The sequence below is a fragment of the Phocoena phocoena genome, chromosome 10 (genome assembly GCF_963924675.1).
Source record: "Phocoena phocoena chromosome 10, mPhoPho1.1, whole genome shotgun sequence".
Taxonomy (NCBI): Eukaryota; Metazoa; Chordata; class Mammalia; order Artiodactyla; family Phocoenidae; genus Phocoena; species Phocoena phocoena.
Genome location: NC_089228.1, coordinates 33,186,567 through 33,198,820, shown reverse-complemented (window position 1 = coordinate 33,198,820; position 12,254 = coordinate 33,186,567). Strand labels below are relative to the sequence as shown.

The 12,254-nt window shown below is 39.6% G+C and overlaps 1 protein-coding gene and 1 non-coding gene across 2 annotated transcripts in view; both read right to left on the bottom strand.

Moving 5' to 3' along the window:
• Positions 1-12,254, bottom strand: part of ERC2 (ELKS/RAB6-interacting/CAST family member 2) — a 736,860-nt gene that overhangs the window by 175,805 nt on the left and 548,801 nt on the right. The gene's annotated exons all lie outside the window — the stretch shown is intronic.
• Positions 5,189-5,304, bottom strand: LOC136130117 (U5 spliceosomal RNA). Its single transcript, XR_010656310.1, has one exon. It is a non-coding gene; the product is annotated as a U5 spliceosomal RNA (small nuclear RNA).

Here is a 12,254-nt window from a genome sequence, read left to right as displayed (position 1 = left end):
TCTGAATATTGAAATTCAATAGGTGTTTGTGGTTTCTTGGGTTTTGGTGTCATTTCTTCTTCTTCCCTCCCTCCTTCCTTCCATCCCTCCCTCCTTCCTTCCATCCCTCCCTCCTTCCCTTGGTTTCTCCCTTCTTCCCTTCCTTCCTTTTCCTTCCTTCCTTCCTCTTTTCTTCTTTTGTCCCTGCCTCCCTGGTCAATTCCTTTCCTCCCTTCTTTTCTAAGTTCTTTCCTAACTACTGTTCTCCCTTATTTACTTATTAATTTCCTTTCTTAATTCTCCTCTTAACTGAAGTGTAAGCTCACTGAAAGCATCTGCTGTAGGTCTTAGTCATTTTCATAGCCCTTTACCAGCCACCACCATCCCACTGCCCAAACACAGTGCCAAGAATTGAGCCTGGCATGTGGTAGGTAGGTACTCAGTAAGTGTTTTATGATTTGATTTGAGTAGTTAAACCCTGTCCATAGTTCCTAACCAAACTATAAGGATTCCCTTCTCCCACAGTGACTGTATATGCACTATTCCTACCATTTTCAATTTTGCAAAGAAATTTATACTAACTGGAGAATGAGAAGCATTACTCCATGTAAATGAAAAAGATTGAGAGAAAACAGTAACAGTACAATCATGACTATGCAAAATGTATGCAAGGAAAAAGAGACTAGGAAAAAAAATCAGAATGTCAACTCTTTTTCTTGGGTAAATGCTTTCTTCTTGCTGCTAGTCAGTATTCTTATAATATGCACATTTAATTTCTGTTTTTAAAAAGAGAAGTCTCTTTCAAAATAAGTAGTACTTTACTTGATTTTTCAGATATGAAAAGAGATGTAACTTCACTGCTATTAGTCACTTGAAAATGTTATACAAGAAGAAAGCATTTTTATAATTACAAAGCTTTACACAAATATAATTTATTAGTCTTATCTTGAATAATAATAACACAATGAATCTACATCATCCAAACCATTATACTGTTTAAAATATGTAGCAATCACAGAATTTCTGATTTATTACAGATAATTTTCTATATTCAGTTGACCCTTCCATGATGATAACATATATCCTCGTCTTCTCTCCTGCCTTACTGACCCTGTGTACATTTCAACATATTAAAGATGAATTTAGTGGTTCCTTAATCTATAAATGAAGTAGCCTCTATACCTCCTCTGGGTTTTATCAGAAAGCGTGAGTAATGTGTGTGTGGTCTGTACACAAATACACGTGCACAATGAAGCCCTGCATCTCCAACAGGCAGGCTTTGCCCCTGCAGGTGCGGCAAGCTGGGGATAATATAACCTGTGTCTAAGATGCAGGAACATTTGCTGCATTCCTGGAAATGGTTTGTTGGTTGGATTTAAGAACCCTGGAGCCTGTAGTTGATCAGTTCTGCTCTGGCCCAAGGAAATGACGCTAAGACAGTTCAGGAGACAAGTGCATAATTCAGTCAGTTTACAAAGACAGAAAACAAAAGCAATCCCTGGCAACAGAAGAAGCCAGCTCTCCTTCTCTCCCATCTGATTTTGGAGAGCACTTGCCCTGTGGACTTTGACATCAGAGGCTGAGGCTCTCCTGGTCTTCCACTGGCTGCTGCTTAATAAAAACACTATCCCATTTTGATCATCATTAATTCCTCAGTTAATAAAGCTTAAAGAAGAAAGCATGTTTTCGAGATGTTAAGGGGTAGAGGCTCAATCTGGCTGAGGTCCACCTTGGCAGGAATCAACTCTTTTCTTCCTAAGGTTTTATATTCTTTTGGTAAATTTTTTGTATTATTTCAAATATTAAAATAATAAAACAGTTGGTTATGCGATGGAAAGTGGTTCAAGTTTGCTGCCACAGAGTTTCATGTATACACTTTTAGGTGCATTAAACAGCAAACTCCAAGCTGGAGTTTTAAATATTTTCCATGCTCAATATCTCCCTGAAAAATTCCAGACCAGTTCTGGGAACCCCTTTCATTGTGTACCTTATTTTTTTAAAAATCCTTTCTTATTATAAACATATAAATTATTTCCAACAACATCATGAAGGAAAGGTAATGCTGAAAATTTCATATTCAATTACAGTTGACCAACGTGAATGTAAACAATGTTACTATACATTGTAGAGCTAGCATCTCTAATGGCAGCTTGGGAAAAATGACTTGAGTTAGTAGCCAACTTTCAATGGCCACATGTCAAGAAGAATGTGAGAATGGAGGGAAAAGGGGGCTCTAACCTGCTTGGAGGGGAAACTGTTATAAGGTTAGGAGTCAAGGATGATGTGGTAGAAGGTTAGCTATTATTGCATACTTCTGGGGGTGACATTTTTGATCCCCTTCCCCATGTAAGTGGCCATTTTTCAGCAGAAGCTTCCAGAGCTGTTTTGGGCTTTTAGCAGGACCCAATCTATTTAATCACTGCATTATTTTAGTTGGCCATTTAAATTTTGTATTTGATAGTAAGTCCCATATGAAACACTCCTCCTATCCCCCTTCATTACCTGGCTCACTTCTCTCACCCATTAGGTCTCATATCAGCCATTCATTCCTCCTGGAAGCTTCCCTAAACCTTCATACTTCCTTCCAATCTGGATTAGATGTCCCAATACCCCCCAGAACCTTCCTTATCAGAGTACTTACTCCATCTTCCTCATTAGTGCATGAGCTTCACTAGGTAGGGACCACGTCACCAGGGTCAGACTCAGTGCCCTGTCCATAGAAAGTGCCCAGTGACTAACTGTGGAATACACAAAAAAATAATCCACAGAATTTCGAATGGAGATGGGTTAGAATACTGAGGGTCCTGTAAACCTGTTACAAGAAGAGAAATAAGAACTGGATACTTTGGAGATGAGAAGATTCTACAGCATGGAGGATACTGGGGACAGGACAAGACAGGAGAACAGCCTTAAATACTCAAGAATTATAAAGAAGGACTAAGTGCTTAAGCAGCCTCAAAAAGCAAAATGTAAAAGAATAAAAAAAGCAAGAGGGTGAAATGATGAAGAAAGTTATTACAGTACAACAAAAGGCAAACATTCAAGGGAGGGTTCTCTGAAGAGAGAACACTGAGGAGTAGATTTATTAAGAGTTACTAAGTATCAGATCTATCCTAAGTGTTTTACATGTATTAACTCATTTAATCATCAGAGAAACTCCACAGGCAAGGTAACGTCATTTATACACTTGTCAATGTCACAGTGCCAGTAGAGTAAGCGGCAAGGCAGAGATTTAAATCCAAGTCATCTTTCCCCTCAAAGCCCAGGTCCTTGACCCTTGTGCTAATGTATTCCTCGTCAATCCTGGTGCCAGGTAGAGGTTAAAGGACCCCTTCTCAGAAATGCTGTTGAGGAGTTTAGGGAACAACACCAGATGAGAGGACAGGCTGGTGATATGAAACACTAAGTTCCCATGATGACACTAACTGTCACCATGAAGTCTTGCTTGGCTCAAGGCTAACTGTCAACGAAAATGTGATGGATATAAAGTCTGTTGTGGTGTGAGACCCTAGCCTTCACATTTCCCTATCCTTCTGGGACAACTCTCTCCACCTTCTACTGCAACCAGGGTGAGACTGCTGCCCAAGTCCCTGGCCCACATGTTATGCCTTCTTGAATCATTCCCCTGTAGAGTAACCAGATTTGAATACCAAGCCCAAGACAAAAATATGGTTCAACCAGAAGATATCCCATGGTAACCTAGTCGAGGGAGAGAAGGGCAAAGATGATATTTGGATATGGAAACCATTCTATTGCTCCCTCAAATCACCAAGGTTGGTTGTACAAAAGACATTCAGATAATGAAGACATCAAGACTAGAGTTAAGGTCTGGGAAAATGGGGACTATGTCTGAGCCGTGACTAGGTCAGCATCTAGGGCAGTGGGCGGAACCTAGTTATTGCTCAGTGAATTATGATTGAATTAATTAATGACCAAATGCTCTAGAGCAACTACAGAAAAAAAATTTTCCCAATGAAATGGAGCTTCTGGAGGCAAGCACATGTCATCAATAACAAAAATAGTGCAAGAAGCAAAATGGTTATGTTCAGTCTTCAGCAGAGATTCAGGAGTTTAATCTTATTACAAAGAAAGCTTAACCTCAGTTACATTCCCTGCAGAAAAGCTACCATTAATCAATACCCAAGAAACCTTAGGCATAGAAGATGCGACCAATCATCAGTTCATGGTCACACTTTGGAAGTTGTTGTTTGTTTTCTTTCTTCAAAAAACCTGAAGAGTTACCATGCAGTCAAGAAGTTGAAAAGAGACAAGATCAAGAAAGGCCTACCCTTCCAGTCATGTGTACAAATGTCCATAATCACCAAAAGATAACAAAAACTCTACCCATGATGTAATCACATCAGTCCTGGGAACACTGAGACTTAGGCATAAGCCAGGGTGAATAGAGCCGAAAATCAACTGAAGAATGTGTCAAGTGTTGTAAATCTTTCTGATTTCCCTATATAATACCACTAAATGGTCCATTTTGCTGCTTTATAACAACATTTAAAAAAAAAATTAGAACCTAAGCCTCTCACATTTGGGTCCCAGTGGGTTTCAACCTTATGGGGGAAAGCCTTTGTTAGAAGTGTTCTCCACCTTGACGTGTTTGTAATTTGGTGTCACAAATGTTTATCTGAGAAAAGAATGTTTATATTGAAATATTTATGAATGAAATGATATAATGTCTGGGATTTGCTTCAGAATAACCCAGGGATAGAAGTGGGGAAATGTGGGATAGGAAGGAAACAGTACTGGCAATGACTTGAATAATTGCTGAAGTTGGGTGAAGGGTATGTGGAGTTTCATTTTACTTTTGTATGTAATAGACATTTTTAAAAAAAGGTTTAGCAGTAATTTACCCAAACCCATTGAGCCATCAATTAGAAAAGAGATGATTCTCACAGGAGTATGCCTCTCTGTCCTATGGAAGCACCCCCTGCTTTAAAGAAAGACAAAACCAGCGCTCATCAATATTAGACTTAGATCTCATTTTGGTGTTTCTCCCCAGATACCTGCATGGGTCCTACATTAAAAGGCAGGCTTCTCAAGGTACTTTTTAAAAAATATTCTTTAGTAGGGAACTTTCAATTAACCAAAATTCTTTAAAATTCTCTTCTCTAAACTAACACACCATTGTAAAGCAATTATACCCCAATAAAGATGTTAAAAAAAATCTCTTCTCTAAATATAGGCATTTGATAAATTCATCATTCTAAATAAGAAGCTTATCTAACTTCAATATATTCTTCATTGAAAGGCCTTCTCCATGGAAATCTTTAGTAAAAGGTGAAAGACTTATTCGGTCTGAAAAGAAACAAGAGTATGAAACACCTCCTAAGAAATGAAAGTATCCACAGGGGAGTTGGGAGTCAAGGTGGCCATGTGGGAAGATGCAGAGTTAGCAGTTCCACACAACTAAGGCGCCTGCTGGCTGCTAGTGGGGGGACTCTGATACCAAAGGAGACGGAACCCCAAAGTGAACCACTAGGATGTAAGGGGACTGATGGGGGAGGAGAAGTGGAGGCCAGACAGGATCGGCGCCCCTGAGGCAGGGAAGATCAGGAGAGGCAGGCAGGAGGGACTCTCTGGGAAGAGCAGGAGAGAAGCAGAGGGTGACTGCCCTGCTCACTCGGTCTGGGGAGCCTGCTGAGCTCCCAGGCCAGTCCCCTGCCCTCCAAAGCTCCCTCCAAGCCACGTAGGGCCTTGGGGGCATAGGAGGGAGGCCGGGGAGATCAGGAGAGGCAGGCAGGAGAGGCCCTCCCAGACAGGAGGAACAGGAAAGGAGAGGAGGACATTTTCCCCACCCACTCGAGTCCCGGAAGCCTGCTGGACTCACAGGTGACAGCCCCTGCCCTCTGAGACCAGGGGTAGGGGGCACGCCTGGGCCCCTTCTGTTCCTTGAGCCTAAGCCCCACCCCCTACAGCCCCCAGTGCCTTTTCCAGCCCTGCGGGTCCTGAGCATTGGCGCTGCCCACCACCCAAAGCTTGCCCTTGCTTAGGCCCCCCCCCCTCCACAGTCAAGGCCTTCCCCCCGCCCCCTTTTTTTTTTCTTTTCCCTCCTCCTCTTTTTCACTATTATGGTCCTGATGTACCTTCCAGTTTTTGATTCATCTATATTTTTATTTTTACATCCTTTCTAACATATCTGTTAGTTTCCTAGTCTAATTTTACTTTGTTATTTTTCTGTTTTATTTTTTTGCCACCACAGGCAGCTTGCGGGATCTTGGTTCACGAGCCCTGAGTCAGGCAAAAGCTCCTTCAGTGGGAGCTCCAAGTCCAAACCACTAGATTAACAGAGAACCTCAGACCCCATGGAATATTCATCAGAATGAGGTCTCACAAATTCCTCATCTCAGCACCAAGACCCAGCTCTACCCAATAGCCTACAAACCCCAGTGTTAGAAGCCTCAGGCCAAACAACCAGTAAGACAAGAACACAATCCCACTCATTAAAAAAAAAAAAAATAAGAGGTGGCGAAAAAATATGTCACAGATGAAGGAACAAGGTAAAAATCTACAAGAACAAATAAATGAAGAGGAAATAGGCAATCTACCTGAAAAAGAATTCAGAGTAATGATAGTAAAGATGATCCAGAATCTCAGAAATAGAATGGAGGCACAGATTGAGAAAATACAAGAAATGATTAACAAAGATCTAGAAGAACTAAAGGACAAACAAACAGAGACGAACAACACAATAACTGAAATGAAAAATACACTAGAAGGAATCAATAACAGAATAACTGAGGCAGAAGAACAAATAAGTGAGCTGGAAGACAAATGGTGGAAACAACTGCCAAGGAGCAGAATAAAGAAAACAGAATGAAAAGAATTGAAGACAATCTCAGAGACCTGTGGGACAACATTAAATGCACCAAGGTTCGAATTATATGGGTCCCAGAAGAAGAAGAGAAAAAGAAAGGGTCTGAGAAAATATGTGAAGAGATTATAGTTGAAAACTTCCCTAACACGGGGAAGGAAATAGTCTCCCAAGTCCAGGAAGCACAGAGAGTCCCATACAGGATAAACCCAAGGGAAAACACACCAAGACACATATTAATCAAACTAACAAAAATTAAATTCAAAGAAAAAATATTAAAAGCAGCAAGGGAAAAACAAAAAATAACTTAAAAAGGAATCCCCATAAGGTCATCAGCTGATTTTCCAGCAGAAGCTCTGCAGGCCAGAAGGAAGTGGCAGGATATACTTAAACTGATGAAAGAGAAAAACTTACAACCAAAATTACTTTACCCACCAAGGATCTCATTCAGATTCAACAGAGAAGTCAAAAGCTTTTCAGACAAACAAAAGCTAAGAGAATTCAGCACCACCAAACCAGCTTTGCAACAAATCCTAAAGGAACTTCTCTAACCGGGAAACACAAGAGAAGAAAAAGATACACAAAAACAAAACCAAAACAATTAAGAAAATGGTAATGGGAACACACATATTGATAATAACCTTGAATGTAAATGGATTAAATGCCCCAACCAAAAGACACAGACTGGCTGAATGGATACAAAAACAAGACCCATATATATGTTGTCCACAAGAGACCCACTTCAGACCTAGGGACACATATAGACTGAAAGTGAAGGGACAGAAAAAGACATTCCATGCAGACAGAAATGAAAAGATAGCTGGAGCAGCAATTCTCGTATCATATAAAATAGACTTTAAAATAAAGACTGTTACAAGAGATAAGGAGCGACACTACAAAATGATCAAAGGATCAATCCAAGAAGAAGACATAACAACTATAAATGTTTATGCACCCAACATAGGAGCACCTCAATACATAAGGCAAATGCTAACAACCATGAAAGGAGAAATCAACAGTAACACAATAAGAGTAAGGGACTTTAACACCCCACTTTCACCAATGGACAGATCATCCAAAATGAAAATAAATAAGGAAACACAAGCTTTAAATGGTACATTAAACAGGATGGACTTAATTGATACTTATAGGACACTCCATCCAAAAAAAACAGAATACACTTTCTTCTCAAGGGCTCACGGAACATTCTCCAGGATAGATCACATCTTGGGTCACAAACCAAACCTCGGAAAATTTAAGGAAATTGAAATCACATCAAGCATCTTTTCTGACCACAACGCAATGAGACTGGAAATCAATTACAGGAAAAAAACTGTAAAAAACACAAATACATGGATGTTAAACAGTGTGATACTAAATAACCAAGAGATCACTGAAGAAATCAGAGGAAATTAAAAATTACATAGAAACAAATGACAATGGAAACACGATGACCCAATACCCATGGGATGCAGCAAAAGCAGTTCTAAGAGGGAAGTTTATAGCAATACAATCTCACCTCAAGAAACAAGAAAAATCTCAAATAAACAATCTAACCTGACACTTAAAACAACTAGAGACAGAAGAGCAAAGAAAACCCAAAGTCAGGAAAAGGAAAGAAATGATAAAGATCAGAGCAGAAAAAAATGAAATAGAAATGAAGAAAACAATACCAAAGATCAATAAAACTAAAAGCTGACTCTTTGAGAAGATAAACCCTTAGCCAGACTCATCAAGAAAAAAAGGGAGAAGACAAAAATCAATAAAATTAGAAATGAAAAAGGAGAAATCACAACTGACACCACAGAAATACAAAGAATTATAAGAGACTACTACAAACAACTCTATGCCAATAAAATGGAGAACCACAAAGAAATGGACAAATTCTTGGAAAGGTACAATTTTCCAAGACTGAACCAGGAAGAATTAGAAAATATAAACAGACGTATCACGAGCAATGAAATTGAAACTGTAATTTAAAAACTTCCAACAAACAAAACTCCAGGACCAGATGGCTTCACAGGCGAATTCTATCAAATATTTAGAGAAGAGGTAACACTGATCCTTCTCAAACTCTTCCAAACAACTGCAGAGGGAGAAACAGTCCCAAATTCATTCTACAAAGCCACCATCACCCTGATACAAAAACTAGAAAAAGATACTACAAAAAAAGAAAATTATAGGCCAATATTACTGATGAGCATAGACGCAAAAATCCTGCACAAAATACTAGCAAAGAGAATCCAACAGCAGATTAAAAGGATCATACACCATGATCAAGTGGGATTTATCCCAGGGATGCAAGGATTCTTCAATATATGCAAATCAGTCAATGTGATACACCACATTAACAAATTAAGGAATAAAAACCATATGATCACCTCGATACAGAAAAAGCTTTCGACAAAATTCAACACCCATTTATGATAAACACTCTTTAGAAAACGGGCATGGGGACCCACCTCAACATAATAAAGGCCATATATGACAAACCCACAGCAAGCATCATACACAATGGTGAAAAACTGAAAGCATTTCCACTAAGATCAGGAACAAGACAAGGATGTCCACTCTCGCCACTCTTATTCAACATAGTTTTCGAAGTCCTAGCCATAGCAATCAGAGAAGAAAAAGAAAGAAAAGGAATACAAATTGGAAAATAAGAAGTAAAACTGTCACTGTTTGCCGATGACATGATACTATACATAGAAAATCCTAAAGATGCCACCAGAAAACTACTAGAACTAATCAATGAATTTGGTAAGGTTGCAAGATAGATAATTAATGCACAGAAATCTCAGGCATTCCTACACACCAACAACGAAAAATCAGAAAGAGAAATTAAGGAAACACTCCTATTTACCATTGCAATAAAAAGAATAAAATACCTAGGAATAAACCTGCCTAAGGAGGCAAAAGACTTGCACTCAGAAAACTATAAAACACTGATGAAAGAAATCAAAGATGACATAAACAGATGGAGACATATACTATGTTCTTGGATTGGAAGAATCAATATTGTGAAAATGACTATACTGCCCAAAGCAATCCACAAATTCAATGCAATCCCTATCAAACTACCAGTGGCATTCTTCACAGAATTAGAACAAAAAATCTTACAATTCATATGGAAACACAAAAGACCCTGAATAATCAAAGCAATCTTCAGAAAGAAAAATGGAGTTGGAGAAATCAGGCTCCTTGACTTCAAGCTATACCACAAAGCTACAGTAATCAAGACAATGTGGTACTGGCACAAAAACAGAAATACAGATTAATGGTACAGGATAGAATGCCCAGAGATAAACCCACGCACCTATGGGCACCTAATTTACAACAAAGGAGGCAAGAACATACAATGGAGAAAAGACAGCCTCTTCAATAAGTGGTGCTGGGAAAACTGGACAGGTACATGTAAAAGAATGAAATTAGAACACTACCTAACACCATACACACAAAAAAACTACAAATGGATTACAGACCTAGATGTAAGGCCAGACACTATCAAATTCTTAGAGGAAAACATAGGCAGAACACTCTATGACATAAATCACAGCAAGATCCTTTTTGAACCACCTCCTAGAGAAATGGAAATAAAAACAAAAATAAACAAACGGGACCTAATGAAACTTAAAAGCTTTTGCACAGCAAAGGAAACCATAAACAAGATGAAACGACAACCCTCAGAATGGGAGAAAATGAAGCAATTGACAAAGGATTAATCTCCAAAATATACAAGCAGATCAAAAAAACAAAGAACCCAATCCAAAAATGGGCAGAAGACCTAAATAGACATTTCTCCAAAGAAGATATACACATTGCCAACAAACACATGAAAGGATGCTCAACATCACTAATCATTAGAGAAATGCAAATCAAAACTACAATGAGGTATCACCTCACGCCGGTCAGAATGGCCATCATCCAAAAATCTACAAACAGTAAATGCTGGAGAGGGTGTGGAGAAAAGGGAACCCTCCTACACTGTTGGTGGAAATGTAAATTGATACACTCACTATGGAAAACAGTATGGAGGTTCCTTAAAAATAGAACTACCACATGACCCAGCAATCCTACTACTGGGCATATACCCTGAGAAAACCATAATTCAAAAAGAGACATGTACCACAATGTTCACTGCAGTACTGTTTACAATAGCCAGGACATGGAACCAACCTAAATGTACATCGACAGATGAATGGATAAAGAAGATGTGGCACATATATACAACGGACTATTACTCAGGCATAAAAAGAAACTAAATTGAGTTATTTGTAGTGAGGTGGATGGACCAAGAGTCTGTCATACAGAGTGAAGTCAGAAACACAAAAACAAATACCGTACACTAGTGCATACATATGTAAGCTAAAAAATTTTTTTAAATGGTACTGGGCTTCCCTGGTGGTGCGGTGGTTAAAAATCCGCCTGCCAATGCAGGGGACACGGGTTTGAGCCCTGGTCCAGGAAGATCCCACATGCCATGGAGCAACTAAGCCCGTGTGCCACATCTACTGAGCCTGCACTCTAGAGCACACAACTACTGAGCCCACGTGCCACTGAAGCCCGCATACCTGGAGCCCATGCTCCGAAACAAAGAGAAGCCTCCGCAATGAGAAGCCCGCACACAGCAATGAAGAGTAGCCCCCTCTCTCCACAACTAGAGAAAGCCCACGCACAGCAACAAAGACCCAATGCAGCCAAAAATAAAATAAAATAAAAATAAATAAAGTAAGAAACAATGGTACTGATGAACCTAGTTGCAGGGCAGGAATAAAGAGGCAGACATAGAAAATGGACTTGATGACATGGGGTGGGAGGGGGAAGCTGGGGTGAAATTAGAGTAGCATCGACATATATACACTACCGAATGTAAAATAGTTGGCTGGTGGGAAGCATCAACATAGCACAGGGAGATCGGCTCAGTGCTTTGCGATGACCTAGAGGGATGGGATAGGGAGGATTGGAGGGAAGCTCAAGAGGGAGGGGATATGGGGTCATGTGTGTGCCTATGGCTGATTCGCTTTGTTGTGCAACAGAAACTAACACAGTATTGTGAAGCAATTATACTCCAATAAAGATTTAAAAAAAAAAACAAAGAAAGAAAGTATCCACAGGAAAGTTTTGGAGCTATTTAGGAAACCGTTGTTCCAGAAACATAAGATTACAGGCAATGCCCGAACATGAGAGTAGATTACAGAAAGTTCACATTGAAATCAGTTGCATAGAACTGAAGAGTGAGTCTATGTCCCCAAAGAAAATGTCCTTGAATTACAGACAATTATCTAGGCTACCTACTAAAGACTAAAGATGGATGACACTGTTAAGTAGTGGGAAGGCTTCTTTCTAAGATTTATGAATCTACCTGGTCTAGGGCCGCCTGCCTCCAGAGGGCAGAAGGCCTATGTGCAGGGCATGGGCCAGTTTAAAACTTTACTAGTGCCACTAACGTTGG